The sequence below is a fragment of the Narcine bancroftii genome, chromosome 2 (genome assembly GCF_036971445.1).
Source record: "Narcine bancroftii isolate sNarBan1 chromosome 2, sNarBan1.hap1, whole genome shotgun sequence".
NCBI classification, from domain to species: domain Eukaryota; kingdom Metazoa; phylum Chordata; class Chondrichthyes; order Torpediniformes; family Narcinidae; genus Narcine; species Narcine bancroftii.
The window spans coordinates 28,096,062-28,116,453 of record NC_091470.1 but is presented as its reverse complement, the minus strand read 5'-3'; the positions used below and the strand labels follow the sequence as shown (position 1 = coordinate 28,116,453).

Below are 20,392 nucleotides of genomic sequence, written 5' to 3'. Positions count from 1 at the left end.
TGTGAGTGTGTGTGTGAGTGAGTGTGTGTGAGTGAGTGTGTGTGTGTGTGAGTGTGTGTGTGAGTGTGTGTGAATGTGTGTGTGTGAGCGTGTGTGTGTGAGTGTGTGTGTGTGTGAGCGTGTGTGTGTGTGAGTGTGTGTGTGTGTGTGAGTGTGTGAGTGTGTGTGCGTGAGTGTGTGTGTGTGAGTGTAAGTGTGTGTGAATGTGTGTGTGAGTGTGTGTGTGTGTGAGTGTGTGTGTGTGTGTGTGTGAGAGTGTGTGTGTTAATGTGTGTGTGTGAGTGTGTGTGTGTGTTACCCCTCCCCCCCCATTCTTCCCCCTTAAACTCTAGTCAAGATGCTTGCCAGATTTTTGTCAGTAATAATATTTTTACCTTCTATGATTTCCTCCAAAGCTTCTGTGGTTTTTTCCTACCATCTCACTATCTGCAGACATTTGGGTTTCACTCAGAAAAACAGGATCCTGCGAGTGGCTGTGATTTAGGGAACAGCAATTTCAAATTCACTTAGGAATGAGGTGTCAGGTGGCCTTTCAAGAATTTTCTTTCTACAACTGTTTCCCGAATTGCTGAATACTCCCAGCATGCACCGCTTTATTTAGAAGAGATGGTTCCTTGTTTTAAGCCTGAATCCTAAACTGCAAGGCACATTCTTGGCAAAACCAGGATTTGGAACAAGGTGAATGAACTTGTTCCGATAAATGAAAAAGAATTTTCAAAATTGTTCTAAAAATATTCTGTCCAGAGTGCAAAGTGCCTGTTCTCGCTTGAAGCATTGAAGGGAAAGAGACACATGCATTGAGATGTCAGATAAAATTAAAATAGCTATGGAAAAGATGGAAATGCTTTGCCTTGACACTTTTCCAATATTTAATCATGTCAGTGTCTTAGATATTGTGGCTCCTTCAATGAGGAAGGATGAGTGTCGCGATGACTTAATTTGGAACTAAAGAAGAAAATCTGCAGATGCTGGGCTCTAGTGCAATGCACAAAGGTGCTGAAGAAACATGTAGCATGTAGCATCGATAGGAAGTTAAAAGCCATCGCTGCTTTGGGCCTGAGTCCTTCACCAGGAAATGCTGACTGCCTTTTACTTCCTGTGTGGATCCTGCTGAGATTTGTGCATTGCACTGATTTCCTGCCTGAATTCCGACATATTTAAACATGAAGCTTAGGTTTACTTATAAGGTATCTTGGGAAATAGTCCTTTGCCATTTGTAATTACGGTTCCTCCGTAATTCTGTTGAATAGCAACCTTCTGCAAAGTTGTCATGCAACAAATGCTTTGATTAAGGGCAATTTTCCCCAGCTCTGTCTCTGTCTGTCTTCCCTCTTCCCTCTGTCTCCTTTCACAGAGCCAAAATTAATTCTCAGCTTTCCTCTTATCATATCTAATTAGCACCTTTTGCCCTGGGCATTCACCCCCCCCCCCAACACCCCCTGCCATACTTCCCCCCTTCGTTCTCCAGTATCCAGTCTTTATTAAGATGCCTCCTTGATTTTTTTTTGCTCATACCTTGAAGAAGGGCTCACGCCTAAAATGTCGATAATATATCTTTACCTCCTGTGGATGCTATGAGACTGGGCAAGCACTTATGTGCTTTTTTAAATGAATCCAGAACATGAGCTTTAAAAATGTTTTAACATTTCTACTCTGATCATTCAGATATTTTCCAAGTTAAATATTTTAATTCCAACCTCATTCACTGAATTTTATCATTCCACACATCAGGACAGTAGATTGCTATGAATGCTGAAAATATTAATTGTAGCTGTAAGATCACCATAAAATCAGAAGTAAAGGGGTTAATAGAGCCTTGTTGAGCGTGAATCATAAAAAGGTCAGCTTGCAGGTGGAACAGATCATTAAGAAGGCAAGTGGAATGCTGACCTTCATTGCTAGAGCGATTGAATTTCAGAGCAGGGAGATTCTGGTGCAACTGCACAGGGTACTGATGAGGCCACACCTGGAGTACAGCATGCAATCCTGGGCTCCTTATTTCAAAATTATGCAGATGCTGGGAGATCGAGTGCAATACACATACATGCTGGAGAAACTCAGCAGGTCACGCAGTATCAAAATGATAGAATGAGAAGAAGATGAAATGAACAGACCCAGTGTGTGAAAGTAGATGACACAATTTTCTTGTTTATTTTCATTGTGTGATGACATTGTTTAATGGGTTTATTGTATTGTACATGTTGAAAGTTTAGTGGGTTTGGAGGGGGGTGGGAAGGAGGGAGGGAAAGTGGGGGGGGGGGAAATTACACTGTGTATATTCAAGAGGGAAATGTTTGTGTGTATTTTGGTTAATATGGTTCATAGTGTGAAAAATAAAAAAAATAATTAAAAAAAAACAGATCCATAGGAAACATGGCGAACATTTCAGGCCTGGGCTTTTCGTCAGGTATAAGCCAAGAGGGGAGGACAGGAGAGTGGACCTGCTGAGCTTCTACAGCACATTCGTGTGCTGCGAAGGATATACCAGTACTGGTTTTGAAGGCAATGCAGAAGAGGTTTTGGGGAATGAGATGGGGAGGGGGGGGGGATGAAGGTAGCCTGTGAGGAGAGATTGATGTCTGGTATTATTATGGAATTCAGAAGGATGAAAAGTGATCTTATAGAAATATCTAAAATGATGCAAAGGATAGATAGACATAGACAAGAGCTCGGGGACATTGCCTCAAGGTTCGGGGTCTAGATTTAGGAAGGAGATGAGAAGGAACTACTTTTCCTCAAGAGTAGTGGATCTGAAAATGTTGGATGTTGTAGGAATGTTGTCTTATAAAGAGTTGAAAATAAGAAAACAGAAATGGAAAAGGAGGAAAGGTAATGATGGAAAAACGGAAAGAGAAGATAAACAAAATATAAAAGGGCTACGCTGAACTATATGTCTTTAAATATTAATGGAATACATAACCAAATTAAAAGGAAGAAACTACCAAATTTAAATTAATAAATGTATTCCATTAGAAAAAATAACATATTGGTTAAGAAATAATATTGAAATATTCGAACAAGTATAGGAGCCTTACATTAAATACAATAGCGTAAACCTATCGGGGACAAACATTACCTAAGTTGATGGAAGGAGAAGGAAAGAAAAGAATGGACTCAGTAGAATTTCTGGTGTAATTTTGTTGAATGACAACATTGTCTGACTGGCTTAATGCAACCTAGATTGTATACCTAAAATGGATGAGAGGGGGGGGGGTGGGGGGGGTGGTTTGGGAGGAAAGGGGGGGGGAGAAAAAGTCACTGTATATGTGTGAAAAAGAAATAGTGTATATCATGGCTAATGTGATTTATGGTGTGAAAAATAAAAAAATTTATAAAAAAAAGAGTAGTGGATCTGTAGAATTCTCTGCCTAAGGGAGCAGTAGAGGCTGCCTCACTAAATATATTTAAGAGTGAGATCGATTTTTTTGCATCATAGGGGAATTAAGGGTTACGTAGGTAAGTGGAGCCGACACGCAGCCAGATCAGCCATGATCTTATTAAATGGTGGAGCACGCTCAATATCCTAGTCCTGCTCTTTTTTCTTGTGTAAGTGAATACTATAATCATGGGTTGCAAGAAGAGTTCTGAGGCTTAGTAATCCTGTTTAAAACTGAATGATCTGCATGAGCTTAAGGGACGATTGGATTAACCCCTGCCCAATCCATATCATTCTGATGAGACAAGTCTGCAAGCTGTTTTAGGTGCTATCATTTCCAATTTAGTCCTTCTGTAAATTGTCAGAGTAACAGGCAATGATTTGGAGATGAGAAAGTCTAAGAAGGATTTCAAAAGTAAGCAAGATCAAAATCAAGTACTCATTGCAGTGAACTGGAATTCATTGTCTGTTTGTTGTTCAGATGGCTGGCTCATCCCTTGGCTCCACCCTTTCCTAACCCAATATAGACCCTGGTTTTCCTGCCTTACCTCAGATTCACCTGAGGCCTATTGTGCCTACCGGCCATTGTAAGCTATTAAAAGTGTATTTATACTCCTCACTTATCTCTGACTGCAATTAGTCGTGTTACAATTTTGAAACAGGATGGAAGCCCTGTTGAAGCCAGGCATGCTCCAAGTCGACCCTCTGTCCCCTGAGGCCCCGGAGGAATTCGCCTGCTGGCTGGAATGCTTCCAGTCCTACCTGACGGCCCACACAAGACGTCTTAACTTGGATAATCTCTGGAGATCGGCACTTCCCTCTTGAATCGGCCCCATAGAGTACACTATGAGTTGGCCATAGAAGGCTTGAAGGCCCACTACACGAGACCCCAGAATGACATGCTGGCAACTCTCTCAATGGCAATAGCATCCGGGTGAGTCGCTGGACAATTAGCCCGGGAGAGAGAGGAGGAACAAATCCAGGATACCCTCATGGCAGGAGTGAGGTCGAGGTATGTGAGGCAGCGACTGCTGGAGTTGGGGAAGAAATTCTCGGAGCTGGTGAAAGCGCTTGAGCAGGCCCAACTTGTATCTGACGACCTCACGGGTGAAAGCAGTTCCCTTTCAGAGGACCAGGTCTTTGGAGCACCTGTGATACCTGCAGCCCCAGTGCTGACTGCTGCGGCCACGCATGACAGGGAATGCTACTTCTGTGGACCAGCCCAGCACCCCCCATGCCCGATGCCCCGCGAAGGACTCTGTGTGCTCAGGATGCGGTAAGCGAGGGCACTGGATGAAGGTCTGCCGGACTAAAGTGAACCCAAAGAGGGCAACCACATGTGGAAACCCTGAATCATCGCTCAAACCGTGCCCGATTCCTACAAGGCCATGATCTTCAGAACCCACCTGTGGAAAGAGAGGCTCAAACTATTGTAGAGGTACTGGAGGCATTACCTGGCTGGCAGTTATGTTTAATACAGGTACACTATCCAGACATCTAAAATCCGAAAAGCTCCAAAATCCGGCAAGTGAGGGCGAGTCATGTGGGTGAGGGGGAGAGATCGGCAGCGTGAGTTGGGCGGGCAAGGGGGAGAGACCGGCAGCGTGAGTCGGGCGGGCAAGAGACTGGCAGCGCATCAGGCGGGCGAGGGTGGAGACGGCAGCGCGACTGGAAGGGGGTGGGGGTGGATACAGCAGCACAATTCGGGTGGGCTTAAATCTGGCTTTCCGAAAGCAGGAAAAATCCAAAATTCGGAACATACTGTCCCCCAAGGGTTCTGGATAAAGTATTCTGTACCTGTAATGCAAAAAGGGGAAAAATAAAGAATGATAAGATTGCTAGGTGGAGGATCAAACTCTCCACCTATAATTATGACATAAAATACAGGGCAGGCATTCTCATTGAACCTCCAGATGCCCTGTCCAGAGGAAGCTGGGCCTCTGCGCACACCGACCAGTTGCGGTCATTGCACAATGAGCTTTGCCACCCAAATGTCCCTCGCATGGCTCATTTTGTCAAGGCACACAACCTGCCCTACTCCGTTGAGGACATTCGGGAAATGACCAGGTCCTGCCAGATCTGCTCGGAGCATAAGACGCACTTCTACCACCTTGACCAAGAGCACCTGATAAAGGCATCCAGCCCCTTTGAATGACTCATGGCGCTCCACTCCATAAGGTTGCTCATCGGCATGGCAACCAATGCAGCTCCTCACAAGCTTATGTTTACATTCCCAGAGGACATCCTTATTCTTCTGGCTTGGTTAATGGCACCAGGGCCAGTCCTACTGAGAAAGAATGTGAGGAGGAACAAGTCAGACCCCCGACCGAGAGGGTGCACCTGCTGCACACCAACCCAACATACGACTTCGTGGCATACCCTGACAACAGAGAGGACACCATCTCAATCATAGACCTGGCACCCTCCGGAACTGAGGATCCGATGCCTCAAGTGAGCCAGGAACTATTGAGAACCCCACTCAGGGTCTCTGAGAACACTGCTGGGGGAGTGGACCCATCCACCCCACAACCTGAGCCAGAGCCCTCGGGATCCACTGACCTTGTACCATGGGGGTCCAGGAAGCCCAAAGTCCTCCAGTACTGCAGCGCTTGACCTGAATTACCAGACCCCTGACAGACTTGTAAATATTTGTAAAATATTAGTTGTTTTCAATGAATGATCTCTGTTTTTCACCCACAGGCTCAATTCTGAAAGAAGGGGTGAATGCAGTGAATTAGAATTTACTGTCTGTGTGTTGTTCAGATGGCTGGCTCCACCCTCACCTACCCCAACATAACCCCTGGTTTTCCTTCCCCGCACCCCCCCCACCTTATCTCAGATTCACCCGAGGACTATTTTGTCTACTGGCCGTTGATTGTAAGCTATTAAAAGTGTGTTTGTACCCCTCACTCATCTCTGAGTGCACGCAATCATGTAAACTATCCAGTCTTAAAATTTGCACTGCATATTGCAAAATATTCAATTGAAGATTGAAAGCTGAATCTATAATAAATTACTTCAAGCTGAACCAATACCCAAACAGAGCAGACCTATCACGTGCAAATGTTTGTGTAGTGAACTGGGATTCACTAGAATTGTGCTGTACTAAAGACTGGTCCCGCTTCCCAGCTCCTCCCCTGGTGGCCTGTATATAACCGTGGTTTCCCGCCTAAACCAAGAACCCCCTCCGAAGCCTGTTCATGAACCCTACATGTGTTGCAAGCAAGTAAAAGCGTTAGTTCTCCTTCCAGTCGAGAATGAGCTTTTATCTACGCTACAGTTTTTCTTTTTCAGTTCATCGAGAGCAAGCAAATTGGGTGGCCATTTGTATGGAGAAGAGGCTGTGAATAAATGGATCAGAGCTGGCACTCGATTGCCTGGGTGCCTTGGGGGCAACAACAGACATACTGAGCTCTACACCTCTCTGGAGTTGATGGTCAAGTGCATAAAACCAACCAGTGGTAATGGTCTAACAGGATTGTGCTCATGAGGTCATTAAAGTTGAGAGTTTCGAGAGAATGAATCTTACATTGAGATATTTCTTTCATGCTGGATGTTACAGGTAATAGACAATAATTGTCATATTATTTTGAAAGTCCAGTGTAATTTTTCTTTGGAACTTGCTTTTTTAATGACTAATTACATCTTACTTTCCTCAAAATGATTTGGTTAATGGTTTCCACCAATTATATATAATTACGCTTGTTTTTAGAAAGCTTTTAGACTTTGTATATTCCTGCAAATAGCTTTAATATTATAATATCTAAAGTATTTCTTTTAAAATGCATCAGTCAATCAAATGATGCAAAAATGAGTGCAAAATTACTTATTATTTTTGCTTCTGTCTGTGTTTTATTATTTATTCATATTAACAGTGTTAAATCAGAACCAAAGACAGATCAGAAAGGTGCTGAAGGAAAACTGCTCATTTGATTTTTTTTAAACAAGGTTTTGGCTATAATTTTCCATAATTATCAATTTAACACTGAGAACAATGGGGAGGCCCTCAACGCACAGTGCCAAGATGCATTGGAAGAATCTTCTGGAGAACACAGAAGTTCTGCAAATAAAACATTGTCTGCCAATAGATGCCTACTCCTCCACAAAGGACATGGTTCTGCAACCCTCTCCAGCAAAAGTAGGGGATGGCAGTGATCTGTCAAGGACTTAATGTGCTTACGTGGTACTTTTAACCTTAAAACTGTATACATTATCCCGTGGGGATCTATCAAGCTTCTGGGAACTGAAACAGTATACTAGAATTAATTCTCAACAATCTCTCTGGTCTGAAAAAAAAAATCTTTTTAACGTGTGGATCGTCATTCTCTAACTATTAAATATCCTCCAAAGATATACTGTATAATACTGGTAGGTTAGAATATCTGTTTGTTCCACGCTTAGGTCAAAGACAAAGGGTAATCAAGGAGAGAATTATGTAACCATATAATCATATAACCATTTACGGAGCGGAAACAGGCCTGTTGGCCTTTCGAGTCCGCACTGGTTCACTTATTTGTAAAAAGTTCACCAGGCTTTGGTGCTTGAAAGGTAAATGTTTACCGCTCAGGAAGGTTCTTGTCTTTAACTTATTACTATTAACTTAACCCCCTTCTAATTCCAAGCACACATGTATGCAATGGGTGTATGCTCAGGAAAGTTCTTTGATCCACAGTCCAATCTCACTTCCCACTCCTCCAAGGCAATTCTTGTACTGTGCACAAAATCCAACATTCATGAATTTTCTCCAGGTTCTTGTGCTTAAAGGTTACCACTCAGGAAGGTTCTTCTTGGTTTCAGAGAGATTTGTTGCTTGTTGGGCACAAACAAACTGATTTCCCACAGTCAGTACTTCAGTGTCTTGCTGAAGAAACCCCCCCCCCCCCCAGGGCCCCCCAAACAATCACCCAGCTCACCACAGAGTTCCTCCTGCTTCAGGTGAAACATTCTAGCCAGCCATTTTCTCTTGAAAGGACCACAAGTGCTTCCACTAGGCTTAACTCAGAACTCACAACCCACCTTCCAAAATGGAGTCTTCAACAAGCTGCCAGCTTGTCATGCTGCAGCTTCCAAAGGCCACTGCAGAACTCCAACTGAATTTTCTCTCTCTCTCTCCCTCTCTCTCTCTCTCTCTCCCTGAGAAAGTCTGTTTGTCTTTTCTCTCTCTCTCTCTCTGCTTGCAAAATACTCTTAACAAATTTGAACAAAAATCAAATAATCGGTCTCTGTGTGGAGCCATAGGAGATGTGTAAAGTCTTGAATGAATAATTTGCACCTGTTTTTATTGTGGAATGTCATAAAAATTAAGGAAAATTAATACTAAAGCCTTGGAACATAACTAAATTGAGAAAGAGCCTGGATGGTGACTAATGCGGTGCCTTTATTTGGCAGAAGAGGTTATCGAAGAAGGTAAAGTTTCAACATGCAAAAGACATTTGAACAGATATATGGATAGGAAGGGCAGAGAAGGATATGAACCAAATGAAGGAAAATAGGACCCACCCAGAATGCTAACGTGGATGCCATTGACAAGTTGGGCCGAAGGAGCTGTCCCATACTGTATATTTCTATGAATGTCTGCCTTTATGGTTGGCAAGGCTAGGTCAGGAAACTACAAGCTATTGAGCCTAACATCTGGGTGGAAGGGAATCTACCAGCATGGCTGAATGATTTATGGGGAGAAGGCAGGTAGATGGAGTTAGGTCATAAATTAGATCAGCCATGATCGCATTGAATGGCGGAGCAGGCTCAATGGGCCATTTTTGGCCTACTCCTGTTCCTACTTCCTATGTTCCTATGTTTCTATGGCTTTGCGCATGTGAAACTGTCTCACAAATCTGATTTTTTTTAAGAGGATTGACCAAGGCAATATGTGTTGTCTACATGTACTTTAGCATACACTTTAAAGTGGTACGCGAGTCTGGAAGGTCAAATCGCATGGGATCCATTAAGAACTAATGATGCAAAAGAAGGTGCAGAACTGACATGATAATAAGGTTCCAAGAGTGTAAGTGGAGAGTTGTTTTTCAGATTGGAGGCTTCTGACCCATGGATGTGATCTACTGGGATCGTTGTCTGACCCATGGAGTGCCACAAGGATCGGAGCTGGGTCCACTGTTGTTGTCATCATCTTTAACAATGTGGATGGCATGGTTAGTAAATTTGCTGTTAACATCGAAACTGATGGCATTGTGAATAGTGCAGAAGATTATTTGAGATTACAATTGAATCTAGATCAACTGGCAAAGTGGCCCAAGGAAAGGTGGATGGAATTTAATTTGAATATACGAGGAGTTGCATTGAGATAAATTGAACCAGGGCAGAACAAAAACAAACTTAATAGGTCAATGGAAACTTGTAGAACAGAGAGACTGGTAGGTAGAGGTACCTCATTCCTTGAAAATTATGCCACTTATAGCAAGGTATGCTTTGTTTTGTTGGTCAGAGTACTAAGTACAGGAGTCGGGATGTAATCTTGTACTCAGATGTACAAGAAGTTGCTGAGACCACACATGTGTGAGTCCTGTCACCCAGACACAAGAAAACATTAAGTTGAAAAAAGTGCAGAATAGATACTTAGGATGTTAAAAGGATGGGGGGACTTTGTTACAATGACAAGCTCAGTAGACTTGGTTTATTTTTCCCCTGGAGATTGAGGGGTATATAAAATCCTGAGGGGTATAGATAAATAACATCTTTTTTTTTTCTCTCTCAGGGTAGGAGCATCTAAAACAAAGGATTTAAGGTGAGAGAGGAAAGACAAGATGAACCTGAGAATTGTTCACATAAAAGGAGGTAGGTAGGTGGAATGAGTTGCAAGAGGAAGTGGTAGTGACAAGTGCAATCAACAATGTCTAAAAGACATTTGGACAGGTACATGGAGAGGAAAGGTTTAGAGGGAGTAAGGGCAAATAAGGAGTATTTTAGGTTGAGAACTTAGTCAACATGGAGAAGTTGAGTCAAAGGGCCTGTTTCCATGCTTTTTTTTAAAACTTTATTTAAAATTTTATGACATGAATAAAATAAAAATTACATTTAAAGAAATAATAAAAAATAAGATAATAAAAATTAGAATACTACATCATTAAACTACACAAATTAACCCCCCCAATAATTATAACACAACATTCATCATCTAATTTAAAATTAGTCCAACCTTCCCCCCCAAAATAAAGAGTGAAGAATTAATTAACAATATTGTAAATAAAATAGAAAAAACCCCACTTACAAAAAAAGGATAAAACTTAACAACAAAAAAAATTACTAACAACAAAAAAATATCAATACTAAAATAATACCCTTAAACATATATTTAAATCAAACATAATACATGTATTTAACAAATGAAATCCACTTTAAAACTAAGTTCAAATATTAAAATCATATATCAACCACATATCTGTTATTCAAAAACATCATAATTAATAATACATAAATACAGAATTTCCATTAATACCAAGTTTCCTTTATAATTCATCGAGAGAACAAAAACATCCCTTAGAAAAACAATCAGATAAACTTTTTATTCCCTTCCCCTCCCCTTATATAAAAAAAGAAAAAAAAAGAAAAAAGTTCAAACTCTTATAAAATTCTCCATATTCTTCATTTATAACATCTTCAAAATTCTCTATCGAAATTAACTTAATTTTATTAAACTCTTCTCCCTCAATGTATTTGTACTTAATTTTCTTCTTTTTCTTCTTATCACCTTTCCCCTCATCTTCCTCTTCATCTAATTCAACATCCTCAATTTTTAACTTATTATCTTCTGTGACATCATCCTCTTAAAAAATAAAGAAAAAAGAGAAACCCCCCCCCCCAAAAAAAGAGAAAAAAAGGAGAGGAAAAAAACCTCCTAATTCCCTCTCAATTACAATCAGAAAACAAAAAGAGTTGAAAAAAAATTATTTATTTAAAAAAATAATAATAAAAAAACCTTCACTTCTTAACCCAAAAATTAAAAAGAAAAAAAAAACAGGTCAGAGGTCACAACGACCTCCTCCTGTTTAAACCGCCGAAAACGGTAACTCCCCCAAAATATTGGGTGTGAGATAACTCACAGGTAGCTGATGACTTCTGGAAACTAGTGCCCACCCAGTTCCCTCTCCCAACTCATCATTATTTAAACTATTTAAACTCTTCTCAAAAAAAAAGATAAAAGATTTATTTTTTTAAATCAACATTACCACTTCAGTCACCATTGCTTCCATTTCTTTTAAAAAACTGGATCCCACCTTACATCTCTACTCTCTTTGGAGACCTTAAAGGACTACATCGTTCCTGAAACTGCATGATTGGTAGAGACTGAGCAAAGTCCATAACCTCTTTAGAACTTTGGCTAATTTCCATCCTAAAAAATCTTCAGTACTGCAGAATACCTAAATGTTCCCTAATGTCTTTTTTTCCACAACCGTTCTTTCACAGAATTAAATTCGCGTCGTTGAAACATAATTTCTTGACTCAAATCTTGATAAAAGAAAACAGGATTATTCTGAACCATCAAAGGAGATCTATTTTGCTGGGCATTTCTAATAGCCGTATGTAAAATTGTCTCTCTGTCACAATAGTTTAAACAACAGATCAAAACAGATCTTGGATTCTGTCCTGAAAAAGATTTTCTTCTTAAAACTCTATAAGCATGTTCCAGTATTAAACCTTCAGGGAATTTATCCTGTCCTAACACTCGTGGAATCTATTCAGTAAAAAAATTTCTTGGATCTGGTCCTTCTATGCCTTCTGGCAAACCAACAATTTTCACGTTGTTCCGTCTAGATTGATTCTCCAAATAATCAACCTTTTTTGCTAAATTTTTATCTTGGATCTGCAATGTTTCAATTATTCTATTTTCATCTTGCAGTTGATCCTGTGCATCGACTAAACCTCGATCACACATTTCAAATCTTTCAATGGTTTCAAGCTTAAAAGCTCCATTAATGACTTTCGCCATCGCATTAATCTTGGAAATAAACAGGTTCACAAAATTAGCTAAGTGACTCGATACAGAATATATCTTATCTTCAAGATCCTTAACAGACATTTCAACAGAAGTAGATTCAGGCATAATGGGGTCTTGCTGTTCCTTAGAGACCACGGGATCTTCTGTCCCTTCCCTTAATTTAGTATCTTTTCTAGCAGTTTGACTTCGTATAAAAATCCCTCTCAAAGTCCCCCCAGCAATGCCAGGAGACTGAAGATCAGAGTTATCTTTAAGCCAAATCTCTTTAATCATCTTCACTGAATCGATGTCTGGAAAAACCATTGTAATTGAAGATGCATTTTGCAGTGCCACCACTGTAGCAGTAGAATGACAGCTCTTTAACTCTCCAGCTGGTGGTGCCCCAGCTAATTCAACTGTCAAAGTCTGAGTAACAGCACTCACAGTGGCCGTTGTGTGAAATACTGGCACCCGTCCAGCTCTTGGATCTGAAAGCTGTTGAATGCGACCTTCAAAGAGCCTCACCGGCTTAAAATGGAGTTTCAATGCCGAACTCTGTACGTCTTCCTCTGGATCCATTCTACGCTGAGTCCTGGCTTCTTGTAAACAAGTAGGCTCAGACAATTTCGGAAAATGTAGTTTTTTAACAGTCTGTTGATGTTTTCTTTTACCCTTTTTTTTGCATATAAACCATTAGGCACTAATCCAACACCTCTTATTATTTATAAACTTTTAAAAGAACTTTAACGGGCACTTAAAGACAAAACAATAAATCAGAGTCAGGAGAAGTTTGGAAGGCACGTCTGTTCCCTACGCCATCTTGCCACGCCCCCCCCACCCCCGGCCTTTTTCCATGCTGTAGAAGTTTATGGCCCTTTGATTCTATATGTAAATTGGGTTTAGCATAAGGAGGTGCAATGACACCCTTAGACCCTCCATAGCTAAAAGAGGTTTTAATCTCTTTTTTTTCCCCAAATAAATTGGAGTATTATTTTTGATTTAATTTGAAGCATTACATTATTTATTGACATAAATATATATTCAGTCTGCTTCAACCGCAAAGAGAAATTAAATATTTCTGCACCGGTTCATGGGAAATTTTGATGGTATATCCAAGAGAAGGCAACTCACTGCCACCTTCTCAAGGGCAACAAAGTGCAGGCTCAGCTTGCGAAGTCTACATCTGTAATGGAAGATTCTAACCTATTTTTTTAACCTGTATTTTTCTTAATTTCCAGCTCTTGGTTCTGCAGAGCTGAGAACCTTTTTTTAAAACTTGCAGCTCTTGGTTCTGCAGAGCTGAGAACCTTTTTTTTAAACTTGCAGCTTTGGGTTCTGCAAGGCTGAGAACAAAATTGTTTTTAGAATCAGCAGACATAAGCAAAATTCCACCGAGGGGTCAGAGATGCTGTTATCTGAAGAAAGGACATCTGTGTACCGAGAACATTTAATCTTCCTGCTTGTTTTGGTCACAGACTGTCAGAGGCCTAGCCTTGATGCAAAATAAACCATTGAATTCAAAGTGATAAGCTGAAAATTATATTATTCGATAGAAGCCTACCATGCTAGCTTGCTTGCTTATCTTTCTTGCTGTGCTGGGAATAGGTGCTTGGTTAGCAGTTTTTGGGTAATATAAGTCATGGTCCCACTGCTGAAGTTTGAGACTCTCTGAGAGGTGGCAACATCTCTCAGCAAGAAGAATAAGAACTTCTGGAGTCCAGCCAACGTCGCGGTCAGGGGAGGTGGAGAAGCTGCTACCGGCGTCCTGACAACCTACTACAAGAGTGCAGTCGTTGCCTCGATTCGGCAGTTGGGACCAGTCCAAGCGTTGATAAGTATAGTTGGGAAGGGCTTGCATATTGTAGTGTGAAATCAGCTTTTGAATTTGTAATAAACATTTGTATAATCTGAACTGCTCTCGGTGTGTCTGTCTATTTTCTTTCGGTAGTTCAAACACTGGAACCAATCTAAAACAAACAAAGTGAGAGGTATAAGTTTACCCAAGACAATTGGCACAGCGAGCAGGGTTGGTCTCAAGATGTTTCGCCGAAAGAAAGAGGTGAGCCCTGAGCAGTTCTTGATTCCTGGATGGACTTCCAAAGACAATGGGTTTGGCATGTTGGCCAATACCCTGTCTTTGTTGGGACCACCCATTAGTTGGGATGAGAAGTTAGATTAATCAAGTGCGCCTCTGGGAGAGCGGGTTGCCACTCTCCTTCGAGAAAGAAAATTTCCCGATAAAAAGGGGACGCTGACGGATGGTTTTTGGTTGCTGGCCACAGCCTTACGCCACTCCGTTCAGCGTGAAGCAGAATCAGTTCAAAGAGAGGTAGAATCTCAGCGCAAGAGAAAGCAATTAGAGGAGGAGCTAGAAGCCATGCGACAATGCTGTTCCATGATGAGTGAAATTGTTCGCACCAGTCAGGACAGAGCCAAAGAATTGGAAGATAAGCATGTCCAAACAATCTGCCGTAATATTAAACTCTGGCAGCAGCTCTATGCAGATAAGGGAAGGCAAGGAGTAGAACCCGATCCATATCGTATTTGTGCCATGATAATGAATGGTGACCATCCTGATGAAATTGAGGATTGGGATGGGAATATCTGGAATGACAATGGTAATAATGCAGATACTCCTCAGCATGTGTCTAACATACTACCCTCTCCACCACCTGGTGTTCACACCCGCCCCATAAGGCAGCAGACTTCCCAAAGAGACAGAAGGGGGGATGATGTAAGGGTAGAGATTGAAGGGATAGATACCCCGGTCTCCCACGTGGACCCAGGGGAAAATACCCAAACCCCTGCTTATGCTCTATGGCCTACTCCCTCTACGGGATGGCCTCGACCTCCTCCCCTAGACTGGGTGGAGTACCCTGCGGGCCAAAGTGGGAACAGGGGTCGGAAGCAGTCAACGATACGTGACTTCTCTGTAAAAGAGCTGGCTGCCATTGGAGATTAATTTAGGCAAAAGGCAGGAGACACTCTGGCAGCCTGGCTCCTGCATGTCTGGGAACAAGGAGGGGGTAATGTATTTTTAACCCCTGAGGAATTGTTGGGATTAGGAACATTGTCTACTGATATCAGGGTCACTGCTGAGCTGCGGGGTAGAGGGAGAGAGATGGATTACTTACTTACTACTCTAGGGGATGCCCTGATGTGAGTATACCCATCACCAGTAGATTGGGATTTACATTTGCAGAACAATTGGAGAACCCCAGAGGAGGGCATAGCAGTAATTCATCAACAGGCCCTGGCCTCTGCCTTGTATGCAGGGCGTTTGAGGCTATGGGTACACGGGGGGAGCCCTGATGAAGAGATATTCACGGCCGGAATGCATACCAGAATGGTTCGTTCCGCCCAACCCACCACACTGGGATTGGTTCTGTCCTTAACTAGTCCACTAATTGGGCACCCTGTGTCTGAGGCGATGCACGCCTTATCTGGGCTTCGAGAATTAGAGTTGGGAGGTAAAATCCACTCATGTACAACCCAGGTTAAATCAGACAAGCAGGATGAAAAGAGAGGGGCTGCTACTAATAACGGACCGACAAGAAAGGACCTTTTTCTAACCTTGTTAAAGTTAGGCGTACCTAAAAGTGATATTGAAGGGAAACCTACTGCGGTCCTTTATGCCCTTTATAAGAGAAAGGCAGGGGAACATCATCCCCAGCTGCTGAGTCCTCCTGGCCCAGCTGTGCCCTCTGCTCCCCCTGCTGCTTCTATCGAGCAGGCTTTGGTCGATACCGGTGCGGTAACCCCGACCTCTGGACTGGACCGACCTTTCGAATAGAGGGGTTGGGAGGGGCGGTCACCCTGGCAAAGGAAATAAAAGTCCGTGCCATGGTGGGTGATAGCCCTTCCCCTATCTGGTTACATGCCCTCATGGCTGCTACTGACGAGTGTATCCTGAGTATTAATATGTTGGCCGGTATGGCCCTTAATACTAGCCAAGGGGGATTTGCATTTGGAATTCGGACTATTACAAAAAAAACTAGTAGTGGGTCAGGCTAAGTGGGATCCTGTGATGCTGCCACCCCGCATGAAACCAGTGTGCATTCCACAATATCGCCTCCCTGGAGGGCAAGAAGAGATTAGTGCCACCATTGATGCTTTGCAAGAAGAAGGGATAGTGAGGCCTGCAACGTCACCCTTTAATAGCCCTGTTTGGCCGGTCCAGAAGCCGGACAGCTCCTGGAGAATGACAGTTGATTATTGCTTTTTGAACAAACATGCCCCACCACTTGCTTCAGCAGTTCCGGACATTGTTACCCTTATTGAAAACATTGCTACTGGGAACTCAGGAACATGGTGTGCTGTCATTGATCTCGCTAACGCCTTCTTCAGTATTCTTATAGCTGAGGACTCACAGGATCAGTTCGCCTTTACCTGGAAGGGGCACCAGTATACCTTCACCCGCCTCCCTCAGGGTTATGTATACTCTCTCACATTTTGCCACAGCCTAATTGCCCTTGACCTGGAGACAGTGCCAGTATCACCTTCCCTCTCAATTCACCATTATATTGATGATGTGATGATCCAAGGGGCCACAAAAGAGATGGTGCAGGAAGGTTTGGAGAGTGTCCAAGATACCCTGATGCAAAGAGGGTGGGCCATTAACCCCGCCAAGGTACAGGGCCTGACCCAGACAGTTATTTTCCTTGGAATTCAGTGGCATGCTGGAGAACAAGTGGTTCCTGATAAAGTTCGCAATAAAATCGCATACTTGGCCACTCCTACTAACAAAAAAGAGACCCTGCGTTTCCTGGGGTTATTGGGATATTGGTGACACCATATTCCACACTTGGCATTGCTTTTACGTCCTCTGTATAAGGTTACCCGAAAGAAAACAGACTTTGTATGGGGTAACGATCAGGAAAGGGTGTTCCAGTCCGCCAAGCAGGCTATTCTTCAGGCCCTGCCCATTGCTCCCCGCATCCCAGATACCTCCTACGAACTACAGGTCTCCGTTACTGATGATGTTGCCTGCTGGAGCCTCTGGCAGAAACAAGAGGGTCGCCGAGTCCCACTGGGATTCTGGTCACGTACCATGCCTGAGGCTGCCACTCGTTATTCTGTTTTTGAACAACAGTTACTAGCCTGTTACTGGGCCCTGCTGGAGACTGAAAGAATGACAGGCGATGCAGATGTTCAATTGCGACCTGCACTTCCTATAATGAATTGGGTCCTGGCTAATGATGCTAATCTAAAGATCGGGCGGGCGCAGCAGTCTTCTATTGTTAAATGGAAGTGGTATATTCAGAATCGTGCAACCAGAGAGCCTGAAGGGGTGGGCCGCATACACGAACAGGTGGCTGATCTTCCGTCTCGTCATGAGGACGTTGAATCTGCCTTGCCCCCTCCTTTACCACCTTCACCAGTTCAGTGGGGTAAACCATATGATTTGCTCACTCCAGCAGAACAAGAGGATGCCTGGTTTACTGATGGTAGCAGCCGGTGGGTGCAAGGAAAGCAAAAGTGGAAGGCAGTGGCTTACCATCCCAAGACAGGAACTCACTTATCAGAGGAGGGGGATGGTGGCTCCAGTCAGTATGCTGAGTTGAAGGCAGTCACTTTACCACTAGATCCCCATGATCACCCTCTTCGCTTGTTTACTGATTCCTGGGCTATGGCTAATGGACTTGTAGTATGGATGCATGATTGGCAAAAGAATGACTGGATGATACATGACCGCCCAGTGTGGGGCAAAGAGCTGTGGCAGCTGTTGTGGGATGCTTCCCACCACCGTGAGATAACTGTGTATCACGTTGATGCCCATACCAATATGGCGACTAACATGGCTCAACATAATGCAGTAGCAGATCAGCTTGCCACCATCAGCCGTGCTGATACCATCCCCCTGGCTCGATGGGCACATGAACAGAGTGGTCATTTGGGGGAGAAGGGATCAACTATGTGGGCCCGTACACATGCTTTACCCATCCATCAGGCTAATGTCCGCATGCTCGTGCGTACATGCCCAGAATGTCATCTTGTGAAGTCCCGTACCATTCCTCCTGGTCCCCATGGCCGAATAAAACGGGGTGCTCGCCCAGCTGCGGTTTGGCAAATTGATTACATAGGCCCTATGCCAGACTGTATGGGTAAACGTTACCTCCTAGTAAGAGTTGACACTTTTTCGGGCCTGATTTTTGCTTTTCCCTCCAAGACGGCTGACCAAGCTAGCACTATCCAAGGACTAAATCATTTAATTTCTCGTTATGATGTACCAGAGGAGATTCAGTCTGATAATGGCTCGCACTTCTCCGGGAAGGCAATCTGTGATTGGGCAAATGACAACGGTATCTTATGGGTTCACCATATTCCTTATTACCCGCAGGCTGCTGGGTTAGATGAACAAATGAATGCTTACTGAAGGAACAAATTTGTTTGTTAACACCACTGGGAACCCTGAAGGGGTGGTGTCATGTGCTGCAGCAGGCAGTCGACAATTTGAATCATCGCCCTTTAAAAGGAGGTACACCTTTCTACTGACTTCTTCACGCTTCTGAACTACAGCCTATTCCAGAGGAAAAACAGTCATTGCCCCCCACTCCTGAACTAGAGAATGTTGGATAAAAGGTATGGGTGGGACCACCAGGTAGTGGCCCTCCTGTAAAAGGGGAAATAGTGACACCTGCCCAGGGTAACACTCGGTGGGTAGCTATTGAGGGATAGGATGATTTAGTCTGTTTAAACACTGAACGCTTATGGTATCGTGAGTGACATGTGTCAGGCTTCTTTGTTCCAGGTTCTCCATTTTACACTCTTGGTGATCTGGCTTAATAGCTGCTTTGGTGCCAACAATTGGATTTGTAATAACAAGGACGTTCCGAGGGAGTTGTCCGTGGGAGACACGGTCTGATGCATTACATCAAGGAAGTCCTCGGTCACCCGCCTCGTGCAGCTTATGTTATTGTTCAGCATGTTTCAAAATCTGTTCGTGAGCTCCAGTGTCTGGGTATTGTGGCCAACAAGGATCATGTGAGCCTTGGTTGCAATACTTTTTCATGGTTAGCTGGTACATTTGGGGGGTTGGGCCACACTATTCTCCGTTGGTTGCTCGCTTTATTGCTTGTTTTTGTGATTATTGTAGTTTTAATTTCTCTTTTACACTCTTTTTGTACTCAAATGCTTGTCAAGTCTCATGTCTGACAGCCTATGACCAAGGGGTGGAATGTAATGGAAGATTCTAACCTATTTTTTTAACCTGTTTTTTTCTTAATTACCAGCTCTTGGTTCTGCAGAGCTGAGAACCTTTTTTTTTAAACTTGCAGCTTTGGGTTCTGCAAGGTTGAGAACCTAATTGTTTTTAGAATCAGCAGACATAAGCAAAATTCCACCGAGGGGTCAGAGATGCTGTTATCTGAAGAAAGGACATCTGTGTACCGAGAACATTTAATCTTCCTGCTTGTTTTGGTCACAGACTGTCAGAGGCCTAGCCTTGATGCAAAATAAACCATTGAATTCAAAGTGATAAGCTGAAAACTATGTTATTCGATAGAAGCCTAGCATGCTAGCTTGCTTGCTTATCTTTCTTGCTGTGCTAGGAATAGGTGCTTGGTTAGCAGTTTTTGGGTAATATAAGTCATGGTCCCACTGCTGAAGTTGAGACTCTCCGAGAGGTGGCAACATCTCTCAGCAAGAAGAAGAACTTCTGGAGTCCAGCCAACGTCGCGGTCAGGGGAGGTGGAGAAGCTGCTACCGGCGTCCTGACAACCTACTACAAGTGTGCAGTCGTTGCCTCGATTCGGCAGTTGGGACCAGTCCAAGCGTTGATAAGTATAGTTGGGAAGGGCTTGCATATTGTAGTGTGAAATCAGCTTTTGAATTTGTAATAAACATTTGTATAATCTGAACTGCTCTCAGTGTGTGTGTCTATTTTCTTTCGGTAGTTCAAACACTGTGACCAATCTAAAACGAACACAGTGAAAGGTATAAGTTTACCCAAGACAACATCCTTTGAATGAATAAAAAAGGAACCAAGTTTAGTGAGATTCCCAAGAAATGCCTTACTTAACATGACAGAGACTGTTTACATTTTCCAAGGAATTGTACATATTTTTTTGTATGCTTCTGGTGGA

At 42.9% G+C, this 20,392-nt stretch overlaps 1 long non-coding RNA gene across 1 annotated transcript; it reads left to right on the top strand.

Moving 5' to 3' along the window:
- Positions 1 to 13,984: 13,984 nt before the first annotated feature.
- On the top strand, positions 13,985 to 20,122 carry LOC138752277 (uncharacterized). The gene is made up of 3 exons (XR_011350472.1): positions 13,985 to 14,143; positions 14,257 to 14,367; positions 19,060 to 20,122. It is a non-coding gene; the product is annotated as an uncharacterized lncRNA (long non-coding RNA).
- The last annotated feature ends 270 nt before the right edge of the window (positions 20,123 to 20,392 follow it).